The sequence below is a fragment of the Sapajus apella genome, unplaced genomic scaffold (genome assembly GCF_009761245.1).
Source record: "Sapajus apella isolate SASKATOON/1434 unplaced genomic scaffold, GSC_monkey_1.0 scaffold49, whole genome shotgun sequence".
NCBI classification, from domain to species: Eukaryota; Metazoa; Chordata; class Mammalia; order Primates; family Cebidae; genus Sapajus; species Sapajus apella.
This window is the reverse complement of record NW_022436989.1, coordinates 13,346,480-13,361,659: the sequence shown is the minus strand read 5'-3', so window position 1 is coordinate 13,361,659 and position 15,180 is coordinate 13,346,480. Positions and strand designations below refer to the sequence as shown.

Here is a 15,180-nt window from a genome sequence, read left to right as displayed (position 1 = left end):
AAAAAAAAAAAAAAAAAAAGAACATCAGCTCATCATTGCTTTATAATCATTTGGGGGCACGCTTTACTTATCACACTGTAACCCTTTCCAGAAACCAAATTCATAACTTGAGAATACTAAAATGAGATTCTGGAAACTTGTTCCAAAAGAGTAATTCTAAAAGTGTTAGAGCAATGATGGTGTTTTAGTAGTAAGAGCACCACGCCACAGGTTGCCTCCTCTGAAAGACTATCGTCAGTCGGTTGTGGAAATCCCAGTGGGCCCATCACCCCACTGTGTAGCTGGGCTATGTGGCTTCTCACATGAAGTCCCAGCACACAACCAGTAGGGGACTCACCTAGCCCACGCCCCTTGAAACCGATCTCATCCCTCCAATGCCTTCAGTCAATTGGAATAAAACCTCTTACTATGACTTTTAATTGTAAGCACACTACATATATTTATCTGGCCATTTTCAGCCACCATTTATATTGGTTCTCTCATTGACCTTTACAGAAGTCTTAGGAGATAGGTTAGGAAGCTTCTACCATCTCCTTAAAAAAAAAAAAGAAAAGAAAAGAAAAGAAAAGTTTTTAGAGCAGTTTTAAGTTCACAGCAAAACTAAGCAGAAAGTTCCAGTATAACCCCTTCCCCCCATACATGCACAGCCTCCCACACCGTCAGCCGCCCCCCTCGGAGTGCTGCGCTTGCCACCATTCACGAACCCACACTGACACATCATCACCACCCAGAGTTCCTAGTTTACATTGTGGTTCACTCTTGGTGTTGTACATTCTGTGGATCTCTCCGTTGTTACAGTATCAGATAGAGCCATTTCATTGCCCTAGAAATCCTCCTGCCTAACCCCTGGAAATTACTGATCCTATACTGTCTGCACAGTTTTTCCTTTTCCAACATATCATAAGCCGGACCCCCATCTCCTCTTAATGAACAGGACACATGCAGAGACAGGTGTGTGATGGCTCAGTGTGACACAGGCAGCCCCAGGTGTTCCATCTCAGGGCCCACATTCCCTCCACTGAGCCTCCTTCACGGCTCTGTTTCTTGACTCTGCACAGCTAAGAACTTCCTCAGCTGTGATAATTTCAGACCGGAGTAGAATAGAACTACACTGGTTGTTTTGGTGAACAGAGAATTTTAGGGAATGTTTCAATTCAGCTGAAGGTCCATCTTCTTGATGAAGCTAATGGCTGAAGCTAATGAAAAGCATTTAAAACAAAGACAATCAGGAGACACTTTGTTTTACAAAACAAACCTGAATACTTGGGAGAACAGGTTTAATTCAAATGTTCAAAAATTTCTTCACTAATACCTGGCTTTTAAAAACAATTTTTTAGTTGACAAATAGTAATGGTACATCATGGGGCTATTTTAATACACATAATGTATAGTGATCAGACCAGGATAATTAGCATATCTATTATCTCAAGCATTTATTATTTTTTTGTGTTGGAAACATTCAATATCCTCCTCCTAGCTATTTGAAACTAATAATATGTTATTGTTAACTATAGTCATCCTGCAGTTAATACCTGACATTCTTATCAGCACTGAGTTGAAGCACATCTAAGGAAAAGCAAGGTTTTTATGAGCCAAGGACACGGCATTAACTCTCTTGAATTTTTACCAATTATGTTAAAAATAACTGCAATTCAGGTTCAATAAAAGAAGGGAATAAAGGGAGTGGAGCGGCACGCAGCAGAATGAAGCATTTATATGAGACTGACAGCAAAAGCCTCCTTGACTTCAGTGGTGGAATTCGGTATGCTTCCTTAGAACGAAAGAGCAAAAGAAAAAAGGAAAAAAAGCCTCTCCCACAACTCTATCCTCTTCTCAGCTTCCATGACCTTCGGTTGTCAGACTCACTGCAGAAGGAAATTCCAGCAGTTCAGCAGTATCACTGCTATGGCTCAACCCTGGAATTGTTAGGGCTTGATTTCCATAGACATTTTTTGTAATCTACTACCAACACCTAGGAAATGAGAGTGAGTAATGACAGCACCTGGCTAGAACTGACAGTCTGTAGCTCCACTTCTGGTGGTTTGTTGGTTGTGTAGGTGAGCCTCAGGTGGCCATGGCCCCACTGTGGGGCTCTCTGACTTCCATCTTTTTCAAACGGATGTGGCTAAACCTCCACATTAGATCTTCTCAAAGATGCCTAATGATCTTAGGGTCAGTGCATCCCATGGTGTTTCCATGAGTACGAGTTTAGAGCTTACGAAATAGCAACAAAGGGATGGCCGCCTTGACCTTCAGGTTTCCTTAAATCCCTTTCTGCAGAAGGAGGGGCGCAGGTAAAGGAAAGATATCTTCGGTATGGTGAATGCAGCTGACAGCACTCTCCTCCCTGCTGGGTGAGAAGGCCTAGCTAGCAACTCAAGGATGATGTTCATGTCCCCCTAGGACTTTAGAACACACACAGGCACACACATGTACATACATGCACCCCTTTATCCCACTCCACACGTCTGGTTAGGAGCGATCATGTCACTGAATTTAGAATTATCAGGTCACTCTCTATTTCAAGTCCTAGTCATGGAGACTTCATTCACCCCCCTTCCTTAATTCTCTCATTGGCCACCTCCTACTGCAAAGCCACCTAAGAGTGGATTTGAATCCCATAACGTTTACAGGAGGCTTAGAGTAAAGCGTTCCAGAAATAAAAGTCATCACAAACCCAGGCAGGGAAGATACAGGAGGTTCCTATTCCTTTATTTAATTTTATATTTTGTCTTACCTTTTTATTATTGAAAATTCCACATTTACAGAGGGGAAATAGTACAGTGAACCACCATGTATGCATCACCCAGTTTCAACAATTAGTAACTCAAGGCCAATCTCATTTCATCTATAGCCCCATCCATCCCCTCCTGCCATTAGATTGCTTTGAAGGAAAGTCAGATATTATATAATTTCTTTTAAGGTATTTCTGAATATATGTATTTCTAAAAAATGGCCAGGTGCAGTGGCTCATGATTGTAATCCAGCAGTTTGGGAGGCTGAAACGGGCGGATCACTCGCAGCCAGGAGTTGGAGACCAGCCTGGCCAACATGACAAAACCCTGTGTCTACAAAAAAAATACAAAAATTAGCAAGCGTGGTGGTACGTTCCTATAATTCCAGCTACTAGAGAAATGAGGCAAAATGATTGCTTGAACCCAGCAGGTGGAAGTTGCAGTGAGTCGAGATTGCATCACTACACTCCAGTCTGGGTGACCCAGTGAGACTCTGTCCCCAAATGTTATCACGATGTTAGAAATTATCCACTGTTCAATCCCTCCAGTTATCTCAGAAATCCTTTTGTAATAGTTTGTCTGTATCAGGATTTAAATAAGATCCATATCCACATATTGCAATTAGTTGAGAGGTCTCTAAAATATCTTTTAATCTATAGGTGCCTCCTCTATTTTTTCCTTGCCTCTTATAACTCATTTGTTGAAGACAGCAGTTTCTCTTGAGAATTTTCCGCAGTGTGAATGTTGCTGATTGCATCTCTATGGTGTCATTTACCATGTTATTTTGTCCTCTGTATTTCCTGTAAGTTGATAATTAGATGTAATTAGATAAAAGCTTGCTTGCATTGTGATCTTATTCTGGTTTTTTTCTTTGTTTCTTTTAGTTTCTTTTTTTAGAATAATTCACATTTGGTTCTGTGTAGTTTCACTGCAAGAAGCATATTGTCTGGTTATCTGTTTATCAATAGCACCCATTAATGAACTGCCTAAATTCATTAATTGATCAGAGACTGTGCAATAATGATATTCTATCATCTTCTTTTTACTAACTGGAAAACTTCTGTGAAGAGAAGCTTCCTCTCATCAATGATTTGATTTCCCTAAAGTACATTTTATGTAGGAATGGTAAAAGGAATTAATTAATTTTTACTTTTTCTTAACCAATTTAAAAACAGTAAGTTGGATTTCTAATGTCTTCTAAAGCTAACCAGTAAGGTTTTTTTTTTCAAGTATTTTTATAAATTCAGGGATTCAAGCATGTTCTGTATGTTCATATCCATTACAGTTACTTTCCTTAATGATATTCCAATTGTTCCTTCACTGGCCAGAGCAGGCTTCTTAAAATTGGATCAGTTCCTTTTGATCTGACTCTTTGAGAGCTTGATTGATTGATTGATTGATCGATGTCTTGTATGACAACATATTCTGGGATTTTCTTGCACATTTATTACTCCAGACTCAGAATTAGCCATTTTTCTAAGGTGCCCTGTGTCTTTCAGTGGGACACAGTATTTAGACACCCTGATCTGGGCCCTAAGAGTGTTGCTTTCTTCGGGTTCATTGTCTGGCTGTGTCCTGGTTTGTTCACCTTCCCCTGTTGGTGGGCATTTATCCTGCACGTAATAAATACCCTGTGCATGCATCCTCGAGTATCTTTCTTGAGATTAATTTCCAGAAGTGGGATAATTGGAGCAAAAGGTAAATTCAAACCTCATTTTGCTGGACAATGCCAAATTCTTCTTTCTAGAGGTTGTACCATTTTATATCCCACCGGCAATGACTGACAGCGCCAATTTTCCCACAGCGTTGCTAATTACACGATATTGCCAAACTTTTGGATTTTTTCCAATTTGATAGATGAGAAGTTTTATCAGTGCAGTTTTAAATCTCATTTTTATCTTATGATTGAGATTGAGCATACAGTGAAGTGTTATTTGCACTATACAATCACTGGTCTTTTGTTTCTCTATTTTTATGTCTTTTCTATATTAGGGATATTAATTACTTGAGCTACAATTTATATTTTTTAAAATTTATTTGCCTTTTTACCTTTTTACTTTGCTTAATATTTTCTTTTCTTTTCTTTTTTTGTGAGACAGAGTCTCACACTGTCCCTCAGGCTGGAGTGCAGTGGCTCAATCTCCACTCACTGCAACCTCCACCTCGAAGGTTCAAGTGATTCTCATGCCTCAGCCTCCCGAGTAGCTGGGATTACAGGTGCGCACCACCACACCCAGCTAATTCCTGTATTTTTTGTAGAGGCAGAGTTTCACCATGTTGGTCAGGCTGGTCTCAAACTCCTGACCTTAAGTGATCCACCCGCCTCAGCCTCCATAGTGCTAGGATTACAAGTGTGAGCCACTGCACCAGGCCAGATTTTCTTAATGCTACAAAAGTTCTTATTTTTATAGAATCATCTTTATAAGTTATTTTCTGATTTGTTCTAGATTTTGAAAGAAACCATTTAAGAAAATGCATACTGTTTTTCTTTTATAGATGTAAATATTTTAGAATGATGTATTCTAATTTTTTTAAGCAAATGAATTCTTATTTTGTCATTGTGAAAACCTAAAGTACTCTGGACTTGACATGATATCTACCTTCAGTGAGTGTATACGCATAAATACGTAGCAGGCTGGATTCTTTTTCATTAAAACAATACTGTGTCACTGGCCGGGCCAACTGAGTCATTGGCAGCTCCATCTCTGTGTGTCAATGCCTGTAAGCAGAGTTCATCTTTAGTCAGTTAAGGACGAGCTGTGCAGCGTGGCACCCATTATTTAATAATAGTGACTATGACCCTGTAAATGTTCATGTCTCATTTTCATACAACTTCTGGTTCAAGTACAAAATACCACATTGTGGACCCATTCACAAAGCCATAAGGCTGCTTACCGCTGTCTTCCTCCCTCCCTTCATTCATTTTTGCTTAACAACATTTGTTTGTTGAATACCTGCTAGGTGCTAGACATGGGCAGAGCCGTTTACAGTTTATTCTACTTTTCTGTTAGCCTACACTTATTGAGATATTAAAAGACATATAAGCTACCACAAAGAAAAGGACGTTCAGTTCCAATTCACACTGGTTACTTTGTAGGCTATGTGTTAGATGTGTTGAAAACATGTCTAGCTGTTTGAAGGCTATTGTTCTTTGCTAGTTTATCGTTTACTAGCATAGAACACCGCTTAAAAAATAAAACCTATGTGCACATGTTGGTGTCATGTATCATCAGTAGTTGGATCATTTATGAACCATAACAGCCTTGCTTGCATTGCTGATTTTTCTACTTTACCGAGGAAATATAATCTTATTAAAAATATTCAGTCACGAGCCTCGCCGCTGCTGCCGCCGCCGCCCAGAGACTGCTGAGCCCCTGTCCGTCCGCCGCCACCACCCACTCCGGACACAGAACATTCAGTCATGGATAAAAATGAGCTGGTTCAGAAGGCCAAACTGGCCGAGCAGGCTGAGCGATATGATGACATGGCAGCCTGCATGAGGAGAGGAATCTTCTCTCAGTTGCTTATAAAAATGTTGTAGGAGCCTGTAGGTCATCTTGGAGGGTCGTCTCAAGTATTGAACAAAAGGCGGAAGGTGCTGAGAAAAAACAGCAGATGGCTCGAGAATACAGAGAGAAAATTGAGACAGAGCTAAGAGATATCTGCAATGATGTACTGTCTCTCTTGGAAAAGTTCTTGATCCCCAATGCTTCACAAGCAGAGAGCAAAGTCTTCTATTTGAAAATGAAAGGAGATTACTACGGTTATTTGGCTGAGGTTGCCGCTGGTGATGACAAGAAAGGGATTGTGGATCAGTCACAACAAGCATACCAAGAAGCTTTTGAAATCAGCAAAAAGGAAATGCAACCAACACATCCTATCAGACTGGGTCTGGCCCTTAACTTCTCTGTGTTCTATTATGAGATTCTGAACTCCCCAGAGAAAGCCTGCTCTCTTGCAAAGACAGCTTTTGATGAAGCCATTGCTGAACTTGATACATTAAGTGAAGGGTCATACAAAGACAGCACGCTAATAATGCAATTACTGAGCGACAACTTAACATTGTGGACATCGGATACCCAAGGAGATGAAGCTGAAGCAGGAGAAGGAGGGGAAAATTAACCGGCCTTCCAACTTTTGTCTGCCTCATTCTAAAATTTACACAGTAGACCATTTGTCATCCATGCTGTCCCACAAATAGTTTTTTGTTTACGATTTATGACAGGTTTATGTTACTTCTATTTGAATTTCTATATTTCCCATGTGGTTTTTATGTTTAATATTAGGGGAGTAGAGCCAGTTAACATTTAGGGAATTAATCTATTCTCATCTTGAGGTGGCCAATATGGGGATGTGGAATTTTTATACAAGTTATAAATGTTTGGCATAGTACTTTTGGTACATTGTGGCTTCACAAGGGCCAGTGTTAAAACTGCTTCCATGTCTAAGCAAAGAAAACTGCCTACATATTGGTTTGTCCTGGTGGGGGATAAAAGGGATCATTGGTTCCAGTCACAGGTGTAGTAATTGTGGGTACTTTAAGGTTTGGAGCACTTCAAAGGCTGTGGTAGAAACAAATATCCCATGGATACCACATGTTAAACCATGTCTATCTGTGGAGTACTCAATCTCAAAGTTCACACCTTTGACTACAGCTGCAGAAGTGTTCCTTTAGACAAAGTTGTGACCCATTTTACTCTGGATAAGGGCAGAAACAGTTCACATTCCATTATTTGTAAAGTTACCTGCTGTTAGCTTTCATTATTTTTGCTACACTCATTTTATTTGTATTTAAATGTCTCAGGCAACCTAAGAACAAATGTAAAAGTAAAGATGCAGTAAAAATGAATTGCTTGGTATTCATTACTTTGTGTATATCAAGCACAGCAGTAAAACAAAAACCCATGTATTTAACTTTTTTTTAGGTTTTTTGCTTTTGTGATTTTTTTTTTTTGATACTTGCCTAACATGCATGTGCTGTAAAAATAGTTAACAGGGAAATAACTTGAGATGATGGCTAGCTTTGTTTAATGTCTTATGAAATTTTCATGAACAATCCAAGCATAATTGTTAAGAACATGTGTATTAAATTCATGTAAGTGGAATAAAAGTTTTATGAATGGACTTTTCAACTACTTTCTCTACAGATTTTCATGTGAATTAGTCTTTTGGTTCTGAAACTTCTCTAAAGGAAATTGTACATTTTTTGAAATTTATTCCGTATTCCCTCTTGGCAGCTAATGGGCTTTTACCAAGTTTAAACACAAAGTTTATCATAACAACAACAAAAATGCTACTACTATAACTACTGTTTCCAACTGTGTCCCATGGTCCCCTCTCTTCCTCCCCGCCCTGAAAAAAAATGAGTTCCTATGTTTTTCTGGGAGAGGGGGAGATTGATCGGAAAAAAAAAAAAAAAAAAGTAATATGTTCCATTTAAGATTTTGTTATATGGCATTTTCTAACTTAGGAAGCCACAATGTTCTTGGCCCATCATGACATCGGGTAGCATTAACTGTAAGTTTTGTGCTTCCAAATCACTCTTTGGTTTTTAAGAATTTCTTAGGCCGGGCGCCGGTGGCTCACGCCTGCAATCCCAGCACTTTGGGAGGCCGAGGCGGGTGGATCACAAGGTCAAGAGATCGAGACCATCCTGGTCAACACGGTGAAACCCCGTCTCTACTAAAACTACAAAAAATTAGCTGGGCATGGTGGCGCGTGCCTGTAATCCCAGCTACTCAGGAGGCTGAGGCAGGAGAATTGCCTGAACCCAGGAGGTGGAGGTTGCGGTGAGCCGAGATCGCGCCATTGCACTCCAGCCTGGATAACAAGAGCGAAACTCCGTCTCAAAAAAAAAAAAAAAAAGAATTTCTTGATACTCTTATAGCCTGCCTTCGACTTTGATCCTTTATTCTTTCTATTGGTCATAAGACTACCTTTTTCAGCCTTCTGTCTTGACACCAACCATTCCTACTTGGTGGCCGTGTACTTGGAAAAAGGCCGCATGATCTTTCTGGCTCCACTCAATGTCTAAGATACCCTGCTTCCTTTGCTTGCATCCCACAAACTATTTCCCTCATCCTATTTACTATAGCAAATCTCTCCTTAGTTGATGAGATTGTGTTTATCTCCCTTTAAAACCCTACCTATCCTGAATGTCATTGTCTGCCTTTAAAATCCTTCCTTTTTCTCTTCCTCTATTCTCTAAATAATGATGGGGCTAAGTTATACCCAAAGCTCACTTTACAAAATATTTCCTCAGTACTTTGCAGAAAACACCAAACAAAAATGCCATTTTAAAAGAGGTGTATTTTTTCTTTTAGAATGTAAGCTCCTCAAGAGCAGGGACAATGTTTTCTGTATGTTCTATTGTGCCTGTAAATGCTCAATAAATATTGATGATGGGAAAAAAAAAATGTTCAGTCACATGGCAAAATATCATTTCTCTGTGTAGATTGATGTTTTCTGTATTCAAACTATTTTTTGTCGTTTGTAAAGTTGGCAAAACATAGCAGCTTGTGGAATGGAGCATATTTTGAGCCTACACAGACTCTGAGACCTGTGACTTTAATATTTAGTACCAATGGAGAAAACAACCTGAGAAATGCTTATTTAATGGGCAGGAAATTTTCATCTTTCAAAGCTATGAGACCTGACATTTTGTCTGTTTTGTCAGCGCTGTCACATCATGCCTGATGCACGCTATTTTGCTCATAGAGACAACGCAGGAATGCTGCCACAGGCCAGAGCAGGTGGGAGGAGCATGGAGCCCATCCTGGCTCTGGGGAGGACCAAAGTCTGGCACACAATTTTCAGGACCTCTGCATATTTGCTCCTCAAAGGGGATGGAGGACTCAGCTCTGCAGGCCACGGTGGAGAATAAGTAAAAGAGCCCATGATGAATAACTATTTGTTGAAAATCTACCACACACGTGACATTGCCCTAGATACGATAGTCCCCAGATAGACTAGCTTTGACATCAGTTGACAGCTTATTAGAAACGCAGATTCTCAGGTCCTGCCCCCAGACAGACCCACTGAATCAGACTCTGCATTTTGACAAGATCTTGGGCATTTGTACCACACGCTATGTCTGAGAAGCATTCTATGGAGAACACCAAAGTAGGCACAGTCCCTGCAAAGAAGCAACCCTACAACAGGAGACAAGCTACATAACCATAATGTTATGAATCTAAAGAATACATCAGGGGAGAGTACAAGACACAGAAATGATTATGAGACAAATACGTGCAGAAGGACGGAGCTCTACAAGATGAGGTGATCAGGAAAGGCATTCTGGGGCAGGGGTGTACTCTGGTTCTGGAAAGTCGGGTAGGGTTAGAGCCAAGGAGAAGGAGAGGACACTTTGGGAGGCAAAACCATCGCCAGAGGTGAGAAGGGACACCCAAGAGATATCCCAGGATTGCTGACTATCCAAATGTGTCTGAAGCCAATCATGTTGCTCAGCTCTTTGCTGGACTCTTCACTACAAGGAGTAGAAAGAGGCAACTCTGCAGAAAAGTGAATGTTTTAGGAGACTAGCAAATATATTTTATTTTATAATTTTAAGTGGAGCCATTCCAAAAGGCCTATTTATTGAATTAATTAGTAGCTTGTGTTATACTGAAGGCATTAATGCTTCTACTGGGTGGAACCCTTGGCTGGAGCCTACTTTCATATGGCTGGGGCACTGCAGTCACCTCTGTCCTGGATGCCCAGCCAACTGCTCCTCCCCGGGGTCACTCTGAAAAGCCATCTCTGCTTTGTAGAATACCCAGGGATGATGGCAGGGGCTTGGAAGCGGATATTTAAGGAGTCCTCAAATGTGCACCTAAGGTATTGATTCTTAAGATATTCAGTGCTGCGTTACCATTTATCACATCAACATTTGGATACCTGCTGAATTGCAGGTCTGTGCCAATAATGCATTGATTTTGTAATAGGTTTGCTCTGTTATTATACCCATATGAAGAAGAGATTGTTCCCTTTTGCTTCAAATTCTAACCATTGTTTTTATCACTCTCTCTTTGAGCAACTTAGGGTGTCCTGCTGGTTTTAACGTTCACTGTCTGTAAAAAGATTCCTAGCTTACATACTGACTGACATAGGCTGAGCGCTGTGTAGACAGTTTGTCCGAAGGCAGCATTTTAAGGAGGTCTCCACTGACAGAAGGAGAAACAGGCACCAGGGAAGGGTTGCTGGCAATATACTCAGCCGCAGTGAATGCTCTAACATGCAGGTGTTGGAGTGTGATTCACCCAGCAGGGTGCAGATTGACTAAGCAGTCTCATTGCATTGATATTCCTGACTTGCTTTAAAGCATTGCTCAGAGCACACAGTGGGCTCCACTATGCTGAGTCATCAGACACATGATGTTGGCCAAGTGCTCCTGGATTTGGCTGGCAAGACCAGGTGAACTTTGACAACTGACCAGTATTTGTTTTTTAAGGCATGGCTAGCGAAAAGAGATTCAATGGGGAGACTGATGCCAAATTCCAGTGGCAAGCCGTGAGCAAAGGGCTGACTTTGCCCCTCTGCTCTGAGAATGAGACAAGCTGGGTGCCCTCTCCTAGACCTCCCAGTCCTTTTGAATTCTTGCCCTAGGCCAACCTGGCACCTCGTTCAAGGTGAGATATGACATGTGCCCTGAGACTCTGAAGTGCTAAGTGGCAAGTAGAGAGGAAGGACATGCCATCAGAATCCCGGATAGTCTGTTCTGTCGCCACACGAGGGCCTGATCATGGGTCCACCATCTTAATAATTTTTTTAAATAACATGGGTAGTTGTAGGGACTTTCTAAGGTCAGCATGCTGGGCCAGGTATCCCATGTGCATTAGCTCCTTTAAACCTCACAGCAACCTGCAAGGTAGGTATTATTGTGATATTGATGGAACACTGTGGCAAGAGGCCCCATAGTGAGCCTGAGACTTCAGAAATGCTCAGTGCTGTGGAGCCCCTTCCTTTGTTGTTGTTGTTTGGTTGGTTCTGATGTGCTCTCACTCTTTGCTTTCTAGCCTGGTTCTGCATCCTATGTCTCTCTCATTCCCCCTTCCCCATCTCAGGTCCTCTAGCTTTTCCTGCCCTCCCTCACACAGCCAGATCTCCTGGCCCTGTGGTTCCAGGGGAGTTGGCCTGATTCACAGAGCAACTTCCTTATCAGGAAGGGGAAATTGATGATGGGCTGTTGTCAGTGTTGATGCTTTCCATCTGCACCTCTTTAGGGACACCAGCTGCTGCCTGCCAGCCCCAGGTAATGTGAAAGAAACAAGCAACCAACCACAACACACCAGTTTGTAAATTGTATATTATACCTCAGGTTTCCAACCTCCTAGGCAAATGGAAAACCCACCAGTCTCACCTATACAAATGCAAAGTTGTTCAAAAACTGACTCAAATGGGGAAGAAGAAAGGATCCCAGGCACAGAAAGTACGAAAGAGCAGCTCCAAGGAGAGGGGGGGATAATGGCAGATAGGAGGCAGGACTAAATTGCAGTTTTCACTCGGATCACAGAGCAGGGTGTGGAGAACCACATTGTGAACTTTTGCTACAAGAACGACTGCAGGAATATACCAGGAAAACCAAGAGAATCTACTGACCCTTTGAAGGAAGCGTATTCCTCCCTCAGGACCCGGGAGACAGCCCAAATACTGTGAGTGTCCAAACTGTGAAAGTGGGAAAGGAGGAACATCCACCCCTGAATACACACCTTCATTGAGGGACCTGAAAGTCCAGATCATGGGAGAAGGATCTGACCTTACCTGGAGCTGAGACAATGTAGACAGCTAAGTGAAATACCGAGGTAGAGGAAGCAGTGGGAAGAGTCCTGTGGTCTCGCTGGGTCCCTAGGGAAGCCATTTCTGACGTGTCTCACAGGGGTCCCTGGGGAAGGCTGCCAGAGGAACTAAGAAAAGACCACAGGGAGAAGGAACGCTCCAGCTGAGTTTTGTAACAATTCCACCAGAGTTTCCTAGCCAGAACTTGGGGGAGGGCATGACTCTGATGTGCAGACTCAACAGATGGGGAGGCATGAAAGTCCTGCTTACTTATCAGCTGGGAGGGTAGTAGCCTGGGGCAAGTTCTCGGCCCTTTTCACCCACTGCCTAGAAACAGACTCAGTCCTGGGGAGGCGGGGGTCCATGGCTGGAATGAGACTGCCCTTTTGGTTTGTGTGGGAGCTGGGCGAGGCCTGTAACTGCCAGCTTTCCCCCTCACAACCTGCATGACACAGCAGAGGCAGCCATAATCCTCCTGAGAACATAACTCTATTGACCTGGGAACCACACCCCCATTCCCCACAGCAGCCACAGCAAGCCCTGCCCAAGAAGAGTCTGAGCTCAGACATGCCTAACCCTGCCCCATCATGGTCCCTCCCTACTCACTCTGGTAGATGAAAACAAAGGGGATATTCTCTTGGGAGCTCTAGAGCCCTGCCCACCACTTGATCCTCCTTTTACTACCACAGCTGATGCTGTCTTGAAAGTGCCACCTCCTGGCAGGAGGCCAACCATCACAAAGCTACAATACACAACAATAATACAACTAAGGACCCTCAGAGAGTCCGTTTCACTCCCCTGCACCTCCACTGGAGAAGGTGCTGGTATCCATGGCTCATGGCTGAGAGACCTGAAGATAGTTCATATCACAGGACTCTGTGCAACCACCTCCCAGTACAAGCTCAGAGCCTGGTAGCCCTTCTGAGTGGCTAGATCCAGAAGAGAAATAACAATTACTACAGTTCGGCTCTCAGGAAGCCACACCCTAGGAAAAGGGGGAGGGGAGAGTACTACATCAAGGGAATACCCTGGAACCAACCCAAATGCCCATCAATGATAGACTGGGCAAAGAAAATGTGACACATATACACCATGGAATACTATGCAGCCATAAAAAAGGATACATTATGTCCTTTGTAGGGACATGGATGAATCTGAAAACCATTATTCTCAGCAAACTGACACAAGAACAGAAAACCAAACACCACATGTTCTCACTCATAGGTGGGTATTGAACAGTGAGAACACATGGGCACAGGGAGGGGAGCATCATACACTGTGGTGTGTTGGGGGTGGGGAGCCTATGGGTGGGACAGTGGGGGGTTGGAAAGTTGTGGAGGGATAGCATTGGGAAAAATGCCTGATGTAGGTGATGGGGGTATGGAGGCAGGAAACCACAATGGCATGTGTGTACCTATGCAACAATCTTGCAAGATCTGCACATGTACCCCAGAACTTAAAGTACAATTTTTAAGAAAACATAAATTTGTGCAATTATGTAAATATTTAACCACAAATATAATTAAAATATATTTCTGTCTTCGGCTTGTGTAGGCATTGGCAAGCCTTCTTCCAGAATGAAGTACCAACTTATATGACCAGCACTATATGAGGGATTATTTATTATCTAATTGTCTTTATTTTTCAAACCCTACAGTGTAAACTTTTGGTCAGAGGTGTTTAATTTCATTCACCATAGTATTTGCAATTTTTAATTAAATAAATAAATTTGATTTGAAAAAAAAATCACAATTATCTCAATAGATGCAGAAAATGCATTTGGCAAAACCTAGCATCCCTTTATGATTAAAACCCTCAGCAAAATCAGCATACAAGGGACATACCCCAGTGTAATAAAAACTGTCTATGACAAAGCCACAGCTAACATAATACTGAATGGGGAAAAGTTGAAAGCATTCCCTCTGAGAATAAGACAAGGATGCCCTCTCTCATCACTTCTACTCAACATAGTACTGGAAGTCCTAGCTAGAGCAATCAGAAAAGAGAAAGCAATAAAGAACATCCAAATCAGTAAAGAGGCAGACAAACTGTTGCTGTTTGCTGATGATATGATTGCAAACCTAGAAAACCCTAAAGATTCCCCGAAAAGCTCCTAGAACTATTAAATAAATTCAGCAAAGTTTTGGGACACAAAATTAATGTACACAAATCAGTAGCTCTGCTATACACCAACAGTGACCAAGCTGAGAAATCAAGAACTTGACCTCTTTTACAAAAGCTGCAAAAATGAAATAAAATACTTAGGAATATACCTAAACAAAAAGGTGAAAACCATCTACAAGGAAAACTACAAAACACTGCTGAAAGAAATAACGGACAACACAAACAAATGGAAACACATCCCCTGCTCATGAATGGGTAGAATCAGTACTGTGAAAATGACCATACTGCCAAAAGCAATCTACAAATCTAGTGAATTTCTCATTGAAATACTACCATCATTCTTCACAGAACTAGAAAAAACAATCCTAACATGTGGAACCAAAAACGAGCTCACATAGCCAAAGCAACACAAAGTAAAAACAACAAATCTAGAGGCACCACACTACTTGACTTCAAACTATACTATAAGGCCATAGTCACCAAAACAGCATGCTACTGGTATAAAAATTGGCACATAGGCCGGGCATGGTGGCTCACGCCTATAATC

The 15,180-nt window shown here is 41.8% G+C and overlaps 1 protein-coding gene and 1 pseudogene across 2 annotated transcripts in view; both read left to right on the top strand.

Moving 5' to 3' along the window:
- Window positions 1-15,180, top strand: part of SLC35F3 (solute carrier family 35 member F3) — a 351,050-nt gene that overhangs the window by 209,037 nt on the left and 126,833 nt on the right. The gene's annotated exons all lie outside the window — the stretch shown is intronic.
- LOC116526064 lies at window positions 6,059-7,867 on the top strand (annotated as a pseudogene). Its single transcript, XR_004257952.1, has one exon. The product of XR_004257952.1 is annotated as a 14-3-3 protein zeta/delta pseudogene (transcript).